Genomic DNA, 5,873 nt, shown 5'->3' on the forward strand with positions numbered 1-5,873 from the left:
TTTCATCTTGGGTGAAATGATAGTTTATGCACAGAGGCTGTTGCAGGTTTTAGAAGACATAAATTATTGCTGGTAAACACATCTAGCTGAATCATGCACGACATGAACAGATTGGCGCACCCTCAACACTGGATAATCACTCACGACGTGTAACATGTAAAGGTTAATTCTGATGAGACACACTATGTCACACGTCGTCCTCAGCTGATGGATCATGGACGTAATTAAGCCGTCTATTCAATATATTTTAACGGATGGCATTAACACGTAATACTAAATCATACTCCCTCCGTTTGGAATTACCCGTCCAAGATTTAAATGTATCTAGATGTATTTTAGTTGTAGATATATCCATTTTTGTGACAAGTAATTTCAAACGGAGGGAGTACGATCGAGTAGCATGTGGACTGTGGAGTAACTAGTTAGTGATGCTAGCGAAAAGCGATCAAGAAGACAAGTGAGGTCGTCCCAAATAGCATGATGGCTAGCTAGGCTCGCATTCGTCCGATGGAGCTACGATTACACCAGAAGCTGCTGGATGTGTCGTCTGTCGTCTCCCAACCTAAAGATGACCTGCAAACGGCAAGCTGAGCCGGGGAGTGGCCCATTCGTTAGCCTGCCCAGATTGGCAATGTTGTAGAGGGGGAGGGAGCTACACGGTGCGACGGGGACGAGACTTGCCTGCTCCCTCCACGTGCGCCCATCCGTGCTCCCGCATACGTGGCTTGATTTGATTGGAACAAAATAAGGTCCGGCCCCACCCCTTTAAAATCAGGGGGGTGATGGTTAGATTAGAAAGGAAAAAAAATGGACGCGTCTAGTGGGCAAACATGTGCCCGCTAGTGCCCCCTGGCAGCCTCCCATATTAGGTATGTTTTGGACCCCCTCAGTCCAGATTTGGAAAGGAAAGGGTTCACCGTCTCCCACGTCCCTCCGTCCACCCAGCTTCTCTCCCTCCCTTCACGCGCTTCACCAAAAGCATTGCCCCTCTCTCCTTTCTTCTTCTCTCCCAAGCTGTCCCCACGCCCTTCTTCTTCTCCCTCTTCTTTCTTCTTCCACCCCATCGTCTTGTGTGACCACCCATCGAAGAGAAAAAAAGCACCTGGTCCCTGGGCAACTAGTATCTTTTTTTTGCACTACACCTGTTGCAGAGAAGAAAAGAACCAAAAAAGGAAGTGAGTAACTACAATGCATATTTTAAGCAAAACATGTATTGACAACAAGCAACTCTCGGCAAGGGATGAAAAAACAGAATGCCTGCGTACGTTTCTCTTTTGTTTCCAAGTACTGGTTGTTGTGTGTTTAGGCTTGCTTTTGGACTAGTAAAAAGGTGTGTTGGAAAACATAAAGGAGCGGCAACTTTTATGGTTGTTTTAAGCAAACACAGTGGTAAAAAACAAGCAACTCTCATGTGTGCTCATGTGTTGAGGGTGAAAAAAAATGGGGTAAACACATCTCTGAATTTTAATTTGCTTTGTGCACTGCTATTTTTAAGCAAAGCCCAGTTCAATCATTTAGCAACTCTAGAAAGCAGAAGCAAGTTCTAGGGGTGTTTTGAGCAAAAACAGTGTTAAGAGCAAACAAACTCATGTGTGGTCATGTGTTAAGGGTGAAAAAAGAGGGCTAGAAGCAACTATGGATTTTAATTTGGTTTGTACATTGTTGTGGTGATAGAATTTAGCTTTTTTAAAAGCACCAACATCTAGGTGGGCTGTTTTCAAAGCAAGTCCAATGCTGGCATTAATCAGCTATGTGCAAAAAATCAGTAAAATCACACACGATTGGTTCCTCTCTAGATAGTAAAGCATGGTATGGAGATTACCTGGAGAGTAGCTGCTCTAGGCCTTCCATGGCTTTGATATTTTTGTATGTGGGTCCTGCAAAAACTGAATGAAACAAAAAAAACTAACGTTTCTTCGTAGCTTTTCTCCTCTAAAGAAAGCTACAATGGTGTTCGGTTCCCCAAGAAACCATGGTGAAGCAAAAAAATAGTCATAGACAAACATAGTAAGGGAAAAATTGTAAGGACTAGGTAAAAAATAATCATAAAAACACTCAGTAGTAGTTTTGTTACTGCTGGTAGAATAAGACCAAAGAAAAAGCAAAAATAGTTATATGAATTTGCTGATACTACTACTTTTAGTTTCTGGAACAGAACACACATTGCTATCTCAAAAATCTTATTTTGGTGAATTTTTCCATCCCAAAACACTTGAAAAACACATCTGTCCCAACAAAAGGCACGCCTTCTTCCAGCGTTCCTTCCTATGTTTTTAAGGCGACGCCTTACCGCCTTAGGGAGGGGGGCGCTTTGGCGCCTAGGCGACGCCTAGGCGGGCGCTTTGGACGCCTAGGCGCCCAAAGCGGAGGGGGGCGCTTCGACGCCTAGGCGTCGCCTAGGCGTCGCCTAGGCGTCGCCTTAGGGACGCTTTAAAAACATAGGTTCCTTCAACACGTAAAAGTGGCCTGCTAGAAAAAAAGAGTAAAAAAAATATTAGTTGCATGTGTTCATTATGTTAGTTGCTTAATTCATTCAATTAACTTGCTTTCACCCACCTATTGGGGGTAAAAATGTAAAAAAACATATGATGTTGTTATATCAGTTGCCTGTGTTCCCTATGTTAGTTGCTTGACTCATTCAATAACTTGCTTGGAAAAAAGGGGGAAATAGTTTGATCATTTTGGGTAGTTTGAAAAAAGACTATGCGAGAAGAGAGATGCAAAGTTTGCATCATTTTGAGGCAAATACAAGGCTATGGTTAGGCAGTTTACAAAAATTCCTTGGGCAACTCGCACCGTGTGTAGCAATTGTCTGTATTAAGTTTGCATCATTTTGAGGCAACTACAAAGACAATAGTTAGGCAATTAACAAAAATTCCTTCAGCAACTCACATGAAAGAGCATGTGTAGCAACTATATGTAATAACTTTGCAGGAAAGGGCAAGTTTGCATCATTTTGAGGCAACTACAAACGCAATAGTTAGGCAGTTAACAAACATTCCTTCAACAACTCACACGAAAGAGCATGTGTAGCAACTATATGTAATAACTTTGCATGAAAGGGCAAGTTTGCATCATTTTGAGGCAACTACAAACGCAATAGTTAGGCACTTTACAAAAATCCTTGAGCAACTCACACCAAAAGCATGTGTAGCAGAATAAGTTAGGCAAGTTTTGGCACTTTTCAGAGCCCCCCCCCCCCCCCCCATCGTGTCCTCTCAGTTTCTCATAGGTTTCTCAAATTATAAAAAATATCGCTGAGCAAGTTTTGGGCAAAACATAGAACCCAACACCCCCGGCAGTAGATCTCTAGGCAACTCGCGCCAGCATCTCTAGTGACTAACTATTATGCGTTGAGCAAGTTTTGGGCCAAAAAAACTAGCCCTCTTGGGAGCGGATCTCTGGGCAACTCGCGACAACATCTCTAGTAGCTAACCATCATGTGTTCGGCAAGTTTTGGGCAGAAATAGAACCCAACATTCCCGAGAGCAGCTCTTGGGCAACCCGCGCCAACATCTCTAGCAACTAACCATCATGTGTTGAGCAAGTTTTGGCTAAAAAATATACCCAACACTCTCGGGGGAGGATCTTGGGCAACTCGCGCCAACATCTCTAGCAACTAACTATCATGTGTTGGGCAAGTTTTAAAAATTTCTGGCCCAAAATCGCCGACGATTCCACCCCCCGCATCCCGAGGCCGCAAACCACCCTGCGCTCAAAATCATCGATTTGCCCAAAAAAGGACCACACACACCCTCTTCAACTAGTAGACATTTAAAAAAAAGACGGGTTGTCATTTAACCAACTTTGCCTTTATACTGCAGAAAAACTAACTGGTGGGGAGCTTTTCATCCCAAGCAACATGTCTCTTTGTCCCAGGCAACAAGTGGTCGTCGTTTAGACAACTTGCATCTTATAGCAGACAACTAGTGATTCTTATTAGGCAACTTTGCCTTTGACCGCAATAGTGGACGCGAGGGGGTGGCATTGAGATTCTAAATAAACACGCATTATCGATGACAAAAAATCTCATATATAACACAGAAACAAACGATGGTGAAAATAGTTCAGTTCTTCAAAAAGAGATGGCATTTACCTCTTGAGGACAAACGAACATGGTGTCGCTATGCTAGCTTCCACTTTTGGTTCCTTCGACATCCTTCTTGCAGCAGTGAACAGGTCCCCTTGCCTCTCCCACTGGCCACAGCTTGTTTGTGCATCCCTCATCGTTGCACCCTGTAAATTGGCCAACACTGAAAAATTTGAAAGGGATTTAAAATGACATCTTCCAATCTCTCGCAAATCATGCCTGCTATAGAAAAGCTTGTAGTATGTTCAAGCAACTACCTAGTAAACAGGAATATAGGGTGAAGAACATTACTAACAACAATAGTCTATAAGCAAAAGAGTAGCTGAACTAGAGGATAACAGGAAGCTGTAAACAAACATAAAGAACACAATGATAAATCAATTGAAGCAGCTAGCACCGAAAGTAAAGGACACAAAAATCTTACATAATACTAGGAGTACTAGTGAAAATCTGTTGCTTCTTCATCGGCGCATTGCATGATGTGCAACCTCGGCCTGAACTTTCCTTTCCTGCTACATTAGCCGGCCGGTAGCCAACATCCATCCAATTCAGTTCAGTTGACACGGGCTGAGCAATCTTTTTGTCTGAAGCTTCCTTGACACGGGCTGAGCAATTCAGCCAACATCCATCCAATTCAGTTCAGCCAACATCCATCCATCCAATTCCTTGGCCCTACAATGGAGGCCCCAACAATTCTCGATGTAGAGCAACTGCAGTCCAGTTCAGTTGTAGAATCAATCACAAGCCAGTATTTTCCTGAAAATTGCCTAAGTGGTGGATACAATTTGCCCGCTTGCACTGAAAATTTTGTCTGAAGAAATGGAGAGCAGATTCAGTCTCTCCCCTCCCCTCCCAACAGAGCAACGAAAAGCATATGTGTATGCAGCAAAACACATGAATATGGCATCACGTTGAGCATTCTTTTTTGAAGAATCGCTAAGTTTAGTCATTAATTAGATCCACTATGTACCTCATGTTGTCCAAGACGACGCCATGCTCCGGCACTTCAAATGGAGCGCCAAGGCGTCTGGGAGCAGTGGTGCCCGGACGAGCTGCACGCGCGCGACGTTGTCGGCCTTCCCGTAGATGGCATCGTCGTCTCTATGGCCGTCAACGACGCGCCCTTCGCCCGCGACATCTACTTCGACGTGGACACCCCTGACGAGATGAGGTCTGTCGGGCGCGCCCACTTCTACTGCCGCGGGTGCTGGAGCGGCAACGTGTGGGCCGCCGACGGGGATGGCGCCCGGTGCTTGTAGATCTGACGCCGAGAGCCTGTCGATCCGGTGCCCAGACATGGCCTGCTCCGCCGCCATGGTCCTCGACGACCCCACCCAATCACGGCCGCGGTTCCCCACCGGCCGCGCCCTTCCTTAATCACAACTGGTCCATGAGATTTGGGTGGGAGGAGTGGGGAATTTCTGCGTCTCACAGCGAACCGAGAGAGAGAGGAGCGGGGAAGAGAGCTCGTCTATGCGCCGCTCGACTCGTGCTGCCGTGTGTCCCGACCAGATGGTTCCCGTGGGCTGGTGCGCACACCAGTGATCGCATCGGACGGCTCAGAAGGGTGTGTGCTCGATCTGTCTAAAGAGCCCGCGAGCACTTTTTAGGTTTTAGGAAAAAAATAGATAACCGTAGGATGAAGTGGGAGCACGGATGGGAGCATGGGAAGGGAGCAGGCAAGCCGGATCCGTGGGACGGTGCTACCAAACTTCTTTCACCCTGCGCTGCACACGTCGACGCGGAGGAGTTCTGCCTTTGTCCAAACCCAAAGCTTGAAGCA

The 5,873-nt window shown here is 45.6% G+C and overlaps 1 long non-coding RNA gene across 4 annotated transcripts; it reads right to left on the reverse strand.

The window, feature by feature from the left end:
- Nucleotides 1-215: 215 nt before the first annotated feature.
- Nucleotides 216-5,603, reverse strand: LOC123162295 (uncharacterized). Of its 4 annotated transcripts, XR_006481179.1 has the most exons (5): nucleotides 5,061-5,603; nucleotides 4,515-4,901; nucleotides 4,097-4,253; nucleotides 1,823-2,466; nucleotides 216-1,142 (listed from the first exon to the last, which is right to left on the reverse strand). It is a non-coding gene; the product is annotated as an uncharacterized lncRNA (long non-coding RNA). The 4 variants fall into 4 exon arrangements; XR_006481178.1 differs by having other exon boundaries at nucleotides 1,823-4,253; nucleotides 4,515-4,800; XR_006481177.1 differs by having other exon boundaries at nucleotides 1,823-4,236; nucleotides 5,061-5,602.
- Between the last annotated feature and the right edge of the window lie 270 nt (nucleotides 5,604-5,873).

Source organism: Triticum aestivum, chromosome 7B (genome assembly GCF_018294505.1).
Source record: "Triticum aestivum cultivar Chinese Spring chromosome 7B, IWGSC CS RefSeq v2.1, whole genome shotgun sequence".
Lineage (NCBI taxonomy): Eukaryota > Viridiplantae > Streptophyta > Magnoliopsida > Poales > Poaceae > Triticum > Triticum aestivum.